This window comes from Gnatocerus cornutus, chromosome 3 (assembly GCF_029298725.1).
Source record: "Gnatocerus cornutus isolate USDA-ARS CGAHR chromosome 3, icGnaCorn1.1, whole genome shotgun sequence".
Classification (NCBI taxonomy): Eukaryota; Metazoa; Arthropoda; class Insecta; order Coleoptera; family Tenebrionidae; genus Gnatocerus; species Gnatocerus cornutus.
In genome coordinates, this window is record NC_142235.1 from 13290415 (window position 1) to 13304239 (window position 13825).

General features: G+C 29.5%; 1 protein-coding gene across 1 annotated transcript in view; it reads left to right on the forward strand.

Annotated features, from left to right (window-relative positions):
• Positions 1-6758: 6758 nt before the first annotated feature.
• The window catches only part of LOC148177150 (ly6/PLAUR domain-containing protein 6B-like), a 32815-nt gene continuing 25748 nt past the window's right edge, over positions 6759-13825 (forward strand). Inside the window, exon 1 of the mRNA XM_088031789.1 lies at positions 6759-7084. The gene's annotated coding sequence lies outside the window, so the exon portion shown is untranslated. The remainder of the gene's footprint in view (positions 7085-13825) is intronic.

The following is a 13825-nucleotide window of genomic DNA, read 5'->3' on the forward strand; positions in this document are numbered from 1 at the left end:
AAAAGTATTTTCCCACCAACATTTTTTTAAGTAACTCCAAAATATTTTCTTTATTCCGCTTTTGTTTGGCGTTTTTTGTTTTTATGTTTATATACATACTTCATTGATTCCAACAGCAACTTTTTTGTTTTTTGATGTTTTAGAAAATATCAATTTTTTAATTTTTTTAATGTTACTTTTAAAAATTTTGAAAAAGTCATCGTTTCACATATTTTCACAATCCGTCAGCTTATAAATAATAAGTAAAGTGTTGATTGACGTTTACCGATTTTTAAATATCGTGAAGGTCTTTGACAACAAAAACTTCTTTAATTTGTGGTTTGGAAGTTTATTGTTTTTCAAGTTTTTCTCAAAAAATTAGTGACAGTTTTGTTGAAGAAAGTTAAGTTAGGTGTCGAAACGTGTGCAATGATTATCTCTTACCACAAAATCAGCAGAAATAACCGCAAAATCGCAAAAGAATTAATAGTATAATTTAAGTGGGCAATACTTTTGAGCAGTAGTGTATTAACTAACTACACTCACGTTCCAAAATCTTGCACCCGTCAAATTTCATTGTCATAACTAAAAAATTAACAAAAATACAAATTTTAATAACAAAAAGTTGAAAACATTTGGTCCGTTCTAAAATAAAATTTTCTAAAATCTCTATTTTTGGTTCTAAAATTTTGTATTTTGGCATAAGTAACGAACACTTTAGAAGTAGTAACCGTTATATTCATTGTCAAAACTTAAAAACTAAGAAAAATACGAATTTTAATACAAGTTGAAAATATTTGCTTTGTCCTAAAATGAAATTTTCTAAAATCGCTATTTTTTGTTGTAAAATTTTGCACTTTGGCACAGTTGTTGAACACTTTATAAGTAGTAACCTCTCCAAATTTCATTGTCATAACTTAAAACCTAACACAAATACGAATTTTAACAACAAAAAGTTGAAAATATTTGGTCCGTGCCAAAATAAAATGTTCTAAAATCTTTATTTATTGTTTTAAAATTTTGCACTTAAGCACAATTAATAGACACTTTAGATGTGATAACCTTCCCAAATTTCATTTTCATAACTTAAATACCAACATAAATACAGATTTTAACTACAAAAAGTTGAAAATATTTGGTTCGTTCAAAAAAAAAAAAAATCTAAAATCTTAATTTCTGGTTGTAAAAATTTGCACTTTGGCAGTGTTATGGATATTTTAGAAATAGTAATCTTCCCAAATTTCATTGTCATAACTTAAATATCAACACAAATACAAATTTTAACTACAAAAATTTGAAAATATTTAGTTCGTTCTAAAATAAAAATTTCTAAAATTTTGATTTTTTGTTGTAAAATTTTGCACTTTGGCATTGTTAATGTTTTAGAAGTAGTAACCTCTCCAAATTTTATTAACATAACTTAAAAAATAACAAAAATACGAATTTTAATAACAAAAATTTTAAAATATTTGGTTTTTGGTGTATAGCAAATAATCGCTTCAGGGAAGTTAATGACTAAAAATTTTTGTCTAATTTAAAACCAAAAAGAAAAAAAAATGGAACGAGAGTAAGACTTTTGAACGTTAGTTTATTATTTCCACAAGTTGTTTCGCTATTTAAGATGATATTTCCACCTTAAAAATCAAAATAAAAAATAATTTTATTGGTGGCACCATCTATAAGTGACGTAGTTAAAGAAGTGTCAGATCAACAACAAAAAGCTTTGTACAAACCTCGCACTGTAGGAAATTTACGTCTCTCCAGCAAATGCCGCCTGAGCCGCAGGCAATTGGTGTCGAGTCGTAAAATCCTACTTACAGTTGCTCGAATGTAAATAACTATTTATGAAGTACGTGAATTAAACAATTCGGAAGCGAAAACAGACAAAACTTGCAAATCTCTTTCGTCGCATTTCGTCGTCTCCAACTTTCCCAACAAGAATATCTAACATTCCCCACATAAACTTTGGAGTAGGCTTGAAATGTGATTAGTGCGTCGGTTTATCCCACGATGCTATGTAACTATTTAAGTTATGACTTCTTGCACTTCATCTCGCCGAGAAATTATTTAGGCTAAGTGCTAGATTTTGCCTAAATGAAATTCTTGTTTCTCGGTGATTAAAATTGTAGCCGAGTCGAGATTGCTTTGTGTACCTACACCGTGTTTTGTCAACTTTAATTAAAAAGGATATTTTAATTTATCAATTTGAGTGTTTCGTCGTTGGATTCATTTACAACACAAAGTGCCGGCGAATTCATTTCGGTAACAATAGTTTTTTCGTTTAATAACTCATTCATTAAAGTATAATAGGAGGTAATGGAATTTTTCTTTAGCCTGGCGCATCCACCATTTTAAGTAATCCCTCTATTTTCGTTTTAAAGGGTTTTACTGTGCAAAAACCTACATATTTATTTTGTATCACCTGAGGTAACTCAATTACGAAATAAAATTGCTTTTGTGTGAAACTAATTACATTTTATTTTTGTTTTCTTGTGCTTCAAGCGATAAATCTGTTACGAGTCCAATTATTTTATTTTAACTATTTCCGCGTGCAGTAACACGGGAAAATACTTTTTAGGGAATTTATTGGTTTGGTGCTTAATACAATAAAAATTTTTCAAAAAAAAATGTATTTGAACACAAGTTGAGCTTATTAAGAAAAAAAGTTTTAGTAAAAGTCTTTTTGTTTACAAAATAAAATTTTACAAAAAATTCAATAAATTTGTTTGTCAACTGATTTAAATGTTGATAAGATCGAGCTGCTGGCCGCTTGGAAGCAAGTCATTCCAGGTGCATTTTTTGTCAATGGTGTAGAAAGTTCGTGGATTGGGGTTAATTTTACCTTGTCAGTTTTTCATATTTAATACTCCTTCTGGAAATAGCGCAGAACTGTTTTGTACTTGCATTTCAAAAACACCCTGTATATGAATAGTATATTGTATAACAAGTGTTGAAAATGGAAGATTTCACACGAGTTTTGCAGAATTGGCTTAAGCAAACAAGTGTGAAATCGAATTTTCAACACGTGTTGTACACAGTTAATATTTATTTTTTTTTAATTAAAGTTTATGGTTTACGCTCTTCCACTTGCTAATAACGGTGCAAAAACACGTCAAGTTATCTCTGGTCAAGTTAAAACTTAAAATATCATTCGGCAGAGCACCTAGTCGCGGACAAAATAATTATGCCGTTGCGCCAAAAGTTAAATACCGATAATGCCCGATCTGCGTCAACTTGTGTGCAGTATAAAAACACACAGTTGTCGGCCAATCAGAGATCTCAAATTTTTCATTGCACACGGGTATGCGCTTCGTTCGTTTTCGCACTGAAATTGTGTGCAATTTTAAATTTTCACTACGAGAAAACTGTATGAAATGTGGCATATTTTATAGTGGTCGTCGGAAAAATTCTTTTTTATGAAATCTCCAAGTCTTTAAAATATGCTGTCTATTCTTTCTTTCATTCTCGCTCATCTAACAATAAGAATTGGCAAGAAAAGTCTAGCAGAATTAAAAAAAATACAAAATCCTAAATACAAAAATAATAAAATGGAAAAAAAATTCAAAGAATTCGGAAAAAAATAGAGTCTAAAATTTATGTAAAAACAGGTTATCAATTCAAAAGAAAATCAAAACAAATAAACATAATACAAATTAAAGCGTATAGGAGTCTAAAGAGAGCTGTAAAAGAATTAAAAATGCAAAAGAATAGATAAGAAATAGACAATATTGAGTGAATTAAAAAAACGCAGTTTGAGAAGGTGTGTTTCGAGACAGTTTAAAAAAAATTTCAAAAAAGAAAAAAATGTGTAGAATCAAAAAAAAAAATAAATAAATAAAGAGATTAAAATGTTCTAACAAAAATTCTAAACAAAAATAAATAAAAATTCTAAAGTTCGAAAAAGTTTAATAAAGTATGAACACCTCCATTGTAAGAAAACAGAAAAAAGTCAAAAAAGAAATAAAAGAAAAAAAAGACTAAAAAATTATAATCCAATAAGTGTCTAGAGCAGTAGCGTAACAAATTATCCCCGAGCTCGGACCCCACAGCTTTGTGAAAAACCCCTAAAGTGATTATTTTTTGTGCGATCATTTAAACGTCAAGTTTGTTCTTTAATTTTAAGCTCTGTATTTCCGAATTTTGTAAATTTGATTTTTGTAAAACTTTGTAGTATTCTGCGTCCAAAAGGTCACAAGTCCGGGTTCCGAAAAAACCGAGAAACTCCTGTAGTACGCTACTGGTCTAAAAAAGTCAATATTGTGTAAACAAGTTCAAACAATAAAAAAAAACAAAATTTTTCACGTTTAAAGGGGATCATAATTGATTAAAAAAAGAGTCAAAAAGAGTAAAAAATCTAGAAAGTGGAACTTTAGACAAAACGTTAGACAAAAATGCAAGGAATCCAAAGAAACGTGGAAAATATGCAAAGAATACGAAAAAATCTAAAAAATCTCTGGAAAAGTCTAAAAATTTATAGAATTTTAATTCAAATAATTGATGGGAATAATTTATGTTGAGAACAGCTCTAAAGTTAAGAAAAATGGTCTAAAGTTATTAAAAAAATTACAAAAATTTTAAGGACATTAATGAAACACTTTCTATAAAAACCTAAAAATCTTCGCAACGTTTTAAAGTCCAAAAAAATTAAAATTTATACATTTTGTTTCAAAAAAAGTTTCAAAATTTAGAATTAAGTACCTACTCTAGATTAGAAATACGTATGTAATTATTTTTGTTTAATGTAAACTATAAAAATCAAGTTTTTTGATTAATTCCTAAATTCAGACTTAAAATCCAAAAAAATGTTCACATCAAGTTATTAATATAATACAAGTGTCCCAGAACGATCGCACTTCTTTTTAATGAGAAATTTTACATCAAAATCTAAGTTGATTGTCGTATCGCACAATGTTTAGGCCTTTACAGTTTTTGCGTTTCAAGCACTGTAAGTTGGCCAATCACATCCCATGAATCGCTAAATAGCATTCTGTTGCTACGTTACCTACGAAAATTTTCACTTATAATAGCCCTAAGATTATATCCGGAAATTTTTTTGAATGCATTTCAAAAACGTATTAATTAGCCCGAGTAAAAGACGAGATGAACTTTAAATGATTGTAACTTGAATACTACAAAATATGATGACTGATGAGATTTTGATGAAGAATTTCCCATTAAAAGGAAGTGCGAGCGTACTGGGACATTTTGTATATGGCAGATGCAAATTGAGATTTTTTAATTCTTGAATTTTTAATTTTTTTGAAAATTTTTGCAAGAATGGTTTTATGTCTAAGTTCTAGTTGCATATTTGCCATTTTCAGTTAGAACTAATTGTTCAGATCTAAACATTTGGATATGGAATATGTATGTATTATAAATACGACGATGAAAAAATTCAGGTTTGACAGCTATGTAACAAGGTAACAACAGTGAACTGTAAACATAAACCCAAATAGAATATAACTGTAAAAAAACTATTTTTTTCTAATTTTCTTTTCTTGTGAATATTTTAAAACATTGATGTAAAGTATATAATAAAATAAAGTCCAAAAAATCTAAAAAAAAGTAAGAAAACTAAAAGATGAATCTAAAAAATCAAAAAAATGTAAACCCTAAAAAAAGCGAAAGCAAGTTAAAAACCATATTGTGGTGTTTTCTGGATATTGAATATCTCTTATTTTAAAAATTACTGTGTGTCATTTAACGCCTATTTGCCAGCTTGCAAAATTGCAAACTAAAAAATGCTTAAAAAAGCTAAAAATGCAAGTAAAAAGGCGCTAAACTTCCATCTAAGTCCATGGAATGCAGATTTTGAATATTTTAGTCCCATTTCACAATTAATTGGTTTTTAACTCTGCCCATTTTTCTCCCCGAAGTCGCCCCAATTTCCATTAATTTTTCTCGAAACAAACACCGTCCCAACGACATAATTAAAACTGTGCACTTCGCCTACATTATCTCTCCAAGACAAGCTTCCCTTTCGTTCTCCTTTTTTCTCCATCCCAGTCACGACCCCATTACCAACGAAAATATTTTTCTTCAGGGAGAGTTTCATAATTGGCGGAGAAACATTTAACTAATTAGATAGGAATAAGACAACCGAGACAAGCTTCGATTTTTCCTCTTTGAGGTCACCGCGAATGCCGGAAAAGAAGGAATTTGTTTTTGTAGCGGTTGCGGTGACAACTGGACGGATTTTTTGTTGGCGAGACTGATGCAATCGAAAACACAAATTCTCTTTTTCGGTGGGGGTTTGATCAAAGGAAATATTTCATTACATGTTTTTAGGGGTTGTGGCGGTTTTATTACTCAAAGAGAACTAGGGAATTTTTCATTTTAATTTGGGGTTAAATGTTGGAGGAAAGTTGGGCGAAGATGAGTATATTTTGATCTAGTTAACTCAAGCTAAAATGTCGCTTTTACGGCCGAGGCTATAAAAAGATTTTTATGGACGATCAGGCAGATTGAGTGACATCGACACTTGACGATGATTGATATGCATATACAGGGCGACTTTTAAAAAAACAGTTGAATTTTCATTCGGGTTGACCATTACCGGTGTTTTCCCACATCCTGAAATCCTCTGTTTCTCATTATAATAACAATAAAATTTCTTTTTTTCCCTCCCCATCTGGCTTAATTAAAACATCAAAAGCAATATTTCACAACGGTCCTGAAAGGCAATCAGCCGATTGTCCTTTTTTCCCCATTCGTCGTTATTCGTCGTTTTCCGTCCGATTTCGATTTTCCCAGGGCTTCTGGATATTGCGAACGCTTTTCGTGTGTGTACAGTGCGAGAGGAACGTCAAGTGGAGACGATGGAAAGCTCGCATAAGTAATCAGAGTAGGCTCTGTACGAGCTTTTTCCATCTTTTATCGGACAAATGGAAACGTGGAAATGAAATCATGTGAGAAAACGATGTGATCTCGTCGCGGACGAACTTTGTAAAATAACAGTGATTTAGAAGGAATTGAGATTTTCATATTTTAAAATATAACGATATAAGAGTCATTTTTATTCTAGTTCAGGTTGATTTTTTTTGGAATTTTTCTAACGCCATCGATGGATGCACTTCTTCGCAAAGATTTAAAACATGTTTGAGAGGTGAGTTTTATGTGGTTGTTAGTTTTTGTTTATGTCTATCATTTGCTGGAAAGAAATTGTATATAAACAAAATATCAATGATGTTGTTTCTATGGGAAATTCATGACGTCATGGTATAAATCTTTCACAACGCAACCTACACAATTTCCGGTTAAAAATCAATTTTCCAATTCATGTAACATGGATAATGCTAAAAGTAGATCACACAAATAAAAAAAATTGTAATTATCCCGGCGCCTCCACCATTTTTCAATTTATAAATTTACACCAATTTTTTGCAAATATGGTAATATTTTATTGTTGACATAAAAATAGATGAACTTGCAAATTCTTAAAATTACGAGTAAATTTTCTGATAATTTGAATCAAAGTGTGAATTTAAAATTTGAAATAGTTTAAAAGTTATTTTTAAAATTTATGATCTGAAAGATTGACAATTTTGTGCAGTATATAGAAATCGGCTCAAACCTCTACAATCTTCATGAAATTCTGCACATTTGAGCTCTTAATTTAGCACAACTTGAAATAAGTAGGTAAGTCAGAATTATTCAAATATCAGAAAGACTAACCAATTTGATAAACCTAAAACTATTTTTGTAACAGTAAATCATTCATGACACACAAAGAATTGATAGAAACCCAACATAAATCAATAAATTTAGAAAATCTTAAATTGCAAGGGAACTGCAAAATATAAATTTTAAAAACTCTAAAGAATACAAAAAATGTGAAGAATTTAAATTGCAGACAATAAAGGCATTAAAAGAATCTAATGCATTAAAAAAAATAAAAAAAACTGAAGAAATACAATGAGAAATATCTAAAGTATAAAAAAACCTATAAGATGTAAATACTTCAAAGAATTCGAACAAAAATTTACATAATAAATTAAACTAAATACGCCGTGCCTTTGACTAAATTGGGACATGTTTGACTAAAATAATATAAATATGAATTAAATCTGAATAAAATAAATTGCATAAGTGGCTTATGATACGTTAAAATAAGTCAAATTTAATAATAGTGCACTAAACACAACAAAATTTGACTAAATTAAATCAAATTAAAATAAATTAAAACAAAAACTCAAATTTAAATATAACAGAATTTAAGTCCTAATGGTCAAAATTAAGACAAATTTTACCTAAATTCCACTAAACACAAAAAACTTCAGGCGAATTTAATTTGATGTTGATTGGACTAAATTCAATTAAAATTATACTAAAATGAACTCTAAATCTGAGTAAATATGAGTAGATAAGTAGCCATGATACACACTAAAATAGGTCAAATTTGAATAATCTGCACTAGATAGAACAAAATTTGAGTAAATCAAACTGAATTGAGACAATTAATAAAACAAAATTTGAGGTCAATTAGAGTAAATTGAGACAAATTTGACTAAAACTATATTAAAGTGAAATATATATGAAAAAATTAGACTGCTAAAGAGGGCTCTAAAACACACTAAAATGGAACAAATTTGAATAAACCTCACCAGATTGAACAGAATTTGGATAAATTAAAATAAATTGAGACTAACTTAACTTAATATCTAACTAAGAAAACAGAATATGGGGTTTATTAGACTAAATTGAGACAAATTTAACCCAAATTCCACTAAACAAAACAAATGTAGGCGAATTTAACTAAATTTGGTGACTAAATTCGAACAAATTTAAATAAAATTGTACCTGAGTAAATAAGAAAATAAGCTGTGACATACTAAAATGGCTTAATTTTGAATAAATTGCATCAGACAGAATAAAATTTAGGGAAATTAAACAAAATTATTAATAGTGAGATTGAGATAAATTTGAGTAAAACTCCAATTAATAAAACAAAATCTAAAGTCTGTTGGACTCAATTCAGATAAATTTGACTAAAACTATAGTAAAATAAAACAAATATAAACAAATTAAACGAGAAAATTAAGCTTTGAAACATGCTAAAATGGAACAAATTTGAATCAACTCTACAAGATTGAACAAAATAACGGTAAATTAAGCCAAATTCAGACCAATTTGTCTAAAACTCTAATTAATACTACAGAATTTGGAGATTTTTGGACTAAATTTCGACAAATTTGAGAAAAACTATAGTAAAGTGAAACAAATATGAATAAATAAAGCGAAAAAAGTGAGCTTTGGAACCCCCTTAATTGGAGCAAATTTGAATAGACTCCAGTAGATTGTTCAAAATTATGGTAAATTTAGCTAAATTAGGACAAATTCGACTAAAACTCTAAATTATAAAACAGAATTTAGAGGAAATTGGACTAAATTGGTACAAATTTTGCCCAAATTTCACTAAACACAAGAACATTTAGACGAATTCAACTAAATTTGGTGTGTACAATTAACAAAACAGAATTTAGAGTAATATTAGACTGAATTAGCACAATAATTTGACATAGAGTAGAGTAAATTAGGATAAATTTGAATACAATTCCGGTAAATAGAGTAGAGTTCAGGAAAATTTTACTAAACTGAGGTGTTTGTACTAAATTGAGAGAAAATATGTACAAAATTGTACTAAAGTAAACTAAATGAACAAAACAAAAAAATCGAATAAAACACAAAAGCCCGGAAATATTTATAATATCCCGGAAAAGTGATTTTATCGCAATTTTATAAGACCGCTAAATTTCTCGTAAAATTCTGCGTAATTGAGCACCAAATTTGGTTGGATTTGCTTTCAAAGGCATGAGAAATTTCGCGTATTCTGACTTTTTAGATTCGACAAATTAATTTCAGCGCCCATAAATTCACATCCAAAAAAAGTTTCCTGCCTCCACGAATTCCCCGAACAGACTTATGAAAAACTAAAAACCTCCCACTTCCAACGCACCGATTATCGTCCCGAATATTTAATGGAGGGTTAACTTCCACCCTTAACACACAATCTGTGACATTAATTCCATTTTACAATTCTGTCGGAAGGAAATAATTTTCGGTTTAAGCATAACCACAACAATTGGGCATTTTCACTGCTATAACATCGTAGTTTAGCTCCACTCGAAACTTGAATTGGTTTTTAATTTATTCCAAACTTTATCAAGAAAATATGAGTAAAAGCGCAATATTTCTCAAACTTTCCCAAACAACATTCCCAGGATTAGGACTATTTTTCTCGAAGTTTTATAGTAGTGTGCGTCCTTTAAACTTGTCTCTTTAAGTAGAAAATGGAAACTTTTCAACAGGAAATGAGACGACGCGGAAATAGAGGAGACGCGATTGTTTTCCAGAAAATGTGCGCGTTGATTGGTTTATGCCGTGCATTTTTGCCTTATTGAATTGTAACGAAAATGTGCTTGAGAAATTGAAAGAAAACTTTTAGGGATTTTTGATTAAGTTAAATAAAAAGTAAAGTGGGGAAAAATTATTTCGGTTAAGTGCTCGCGAAACGGCCGACAAGTTTTAATTCAACGGGGAGTTTAATGCAGCAAACCTGTCTAATTACGGCGGTATAGTTCCACCCCCATTACTAACTTGACATGGAAAACGCTCCACTCTTTCACCCCATGCATCGATTGTAGCACTCGTCGTGAAATTTTTTTTCGGTCGTTGTATTGTTAACGCTCGACGTTATCGCTTATGACAGCGAAATTTATCGGTTTTTATGCACAAACGTGTAATTTTTTTGCTATTCGATTTCGATGCGATTGAATTACACACCGACGACGCCAGGAAATGTATTTTCACTTTTGATGCTCCACTGACAAACTGGAAATTTCATCTGATCGAATCGAGGCGGCCGGTCGAAATGGGATGAACACAAAATAAACAGTTGAAATATGAAGAGGGAGAAAAATAAATTGAATCAATTGGAAGTGGACGGGGGAGGTCAACAGGCGAGGAAAAAGTGACAGGGAAAGAAAAAAATGTTGATGCATGTCGCAGTTAGACGATACAAGGGAAGATGTATGTGTCTTATTCCGCTGCCCACTCTAATCTGGAATTTGTTCCCATTTCAGTAGAGTGTTTACTGAAAGATGAACTAAATCTGGGTAATTAAGATTGGAGAAAGTGAGGGATGATATACACTCGAGTGGGAGAAATTTCACTAAAACTCCACTAAACAAAACAAACTTTGGGTAAATTAGGACAATTTGGGACATACTGGAACTAAATTGGAACAAATTTGGCTGAAATCTAATTAAACAGGACGAAATTTAAGTACATATTAAAATAATTGAATTAATTAAATTAAGAGTGTTCGACTAAATTGGGACAATGACTAAAGCTCTGCCTAAGTCAACAAGAGTGGATAAAGTGGGCTATGATATTCACTAAATTGGGATTAACTTGACTAAAATTTCACTAAGCAGAGCAAAATTTAGATTGATTTAACTAATTTTGTGATGAATTAAACTAAACTGGGGCAATTTTAAAAACTATGTATCCTAAAATTGTCTAAATAAAATTCTAAATAAAATAAATAAAAGTCTAAATAAAATATCTGCATTACTCTACTAAAAAGAAAAAAATTAGAAAAAATCACCGTAAATTCAATTAAGTTGAAACAAATTTAACTAAAATTCTAGGGTAAAATTGAGTAAGATGGCCACTCTTTAAGTAAATGACGGTCTGTAAATTTTTGGTAAAGCCTAAGCTCGTGTTATTATTTTTTTACAATTGCTTAACTATTGTGTCAATAGGTAATCCAAAAATAACAATGAAAATTCTTTTGCAAAATAAAAATTTAATACATAGAAAAATAAGTTACATGTGGCCATTTATCCCCGTTGAGCTGGGTGAGTTGGTCAATGTAAGAAAGGAGAGTATAATCGTGATTAATAGTAAAATAGTAAAAAACAGTAAATTCACAAACTTTTTCAGAACACAACTAATGACCAGTTAATAGCTACTTTTTCGTTTCTTTTTAAAATGGGACAAACTTGACTAAACCTCCACTAAACAAAACAAAATTTAGATTAATTTAAGTGTGTTTTGACCAAACTGGTCCAAACTTGACTAAAATTCTAGATCCTAAAGTGGGCAATTAAGATTGAAGTAAGTTGCCCAGAAACACTAAAATGGGGCAAACTGTGTTAAATTCTACTAATTAATTAATTAAATAAATTAGAATGTTTTTACAAATTTCGCTAAATTACTGAATTAGGGGTAAATTTGATTAAATTAGGACGAATTTGACTAAAAACTGTACCAAAAACTAAACTAAAACTAAAAAAGTGGACTATGATGGGACACTAAATTTAAAGTAAATTCAAATAAATCAAAACGAATTTAACTAAAACTTTACCAAAATGAACTAAAACTGGAAAAAGTGAGTTATGATGAACACTAAAATGGAACAAATTTGCATAAAACTCTACTTAACAGAGTAAAATTTAGATTAATTTAACTAAATTTGAGGTGTTTTTGACTAAACTAGGACAAATTTCACTAAATTAATAGAATCTAAAGAGGACAATTCAGATTATAGTAAGATTTCTAGAAACACTAAAATGGGACAAATCGGTGTTAAACTTTACTAGAAATAAGAAAATTTAAATTAATTCAGCTAAATTTGGGGTAAATTCGATTAAATTGGGACGAATTTGACAAAAATTGTAGATCCTAAAGTCGACAAATAAGATTGGAAAAAAAGTCCCCAGAAACACTAAAATGAGACAAATCTGAGTAAAACTCCACTAAAAATAAAAAGCGTAAACAAATTAAAATAAATATGGGGTAAATTCAATTTAATAGAGACAAATTTGACTATCCAAATTTTACTAAAGTGAAGAACTAAATCTGAATAAGTAGCAGTAGAAAAAGTGAGCTATGCAGATATAAAATAGAACAAACTTGACTAAAACACCATTAAATAAAACAAAATTTGGTTTAATTTAACTAAATTTGCGGTGTATTCGAATAAACTGGAGTAAATTTAACTAAAACTATAACTAGTAAAGTGGGCAAATAAGATTAAAAGAAGACTGCTTAGAAACACAAAAATAAAACAAATACAAATAAAAATAATAAAGTTAAGGTAAATTCAAAATAAATTTTAATAAAATTTAATAAATTTGTTTAAAACTGTACTAAATCAGACGAAATCTGTGTAAACAATATTGGAAAAAAAAGATAACGATAGGGCATCAAAATAAGACAAAATAGTCGAAAACCACACTAAACAGAGCCAAATTAAGATAAATTAAACAAAATTTGGGATCTTCTGACCAAATTAGAACAAATTGAAGCTAAATTATACTAAACAAATCTAAATGTGGCTAAATAAGTGCTTAAACCAACTAAAATGGGACAAATCTGAGTGAATTTGCTTTAAGAAGAAAAATAATGGACAAATTAAGCCAAAAATTTGTCCAAAACTTTACTGAATTGGACTAAATCTGGGTAAACAAGACTAGAAAATTGAATTATGATTTGAAAATGGTACAAACTTGATTATAACCTAACAAAAACAAATTGAAATTTAGGGTAAATTGAACTAAATTCGGAGTGCATTGAACAAAATCGGAAGAAATTTAACTAAAACACTACAAAAGTGACCTAAATCACCACTCAAATGGGACAAATTCGCCTTAAACTCGAAATTTAAGTAAAGTAAACTAAATAAGCTGTATATATTAAACTTATTATGAAACAAATGTGGATATTTCAACAACATTTTGCCATAAAAGTTACGAATAACGCTTTGTAATATCACTAATATCCCACCCCCTTCCAATGTGAAATTTATCGGCACTTTTAGAGCAACCAAAAATTTTCAAAG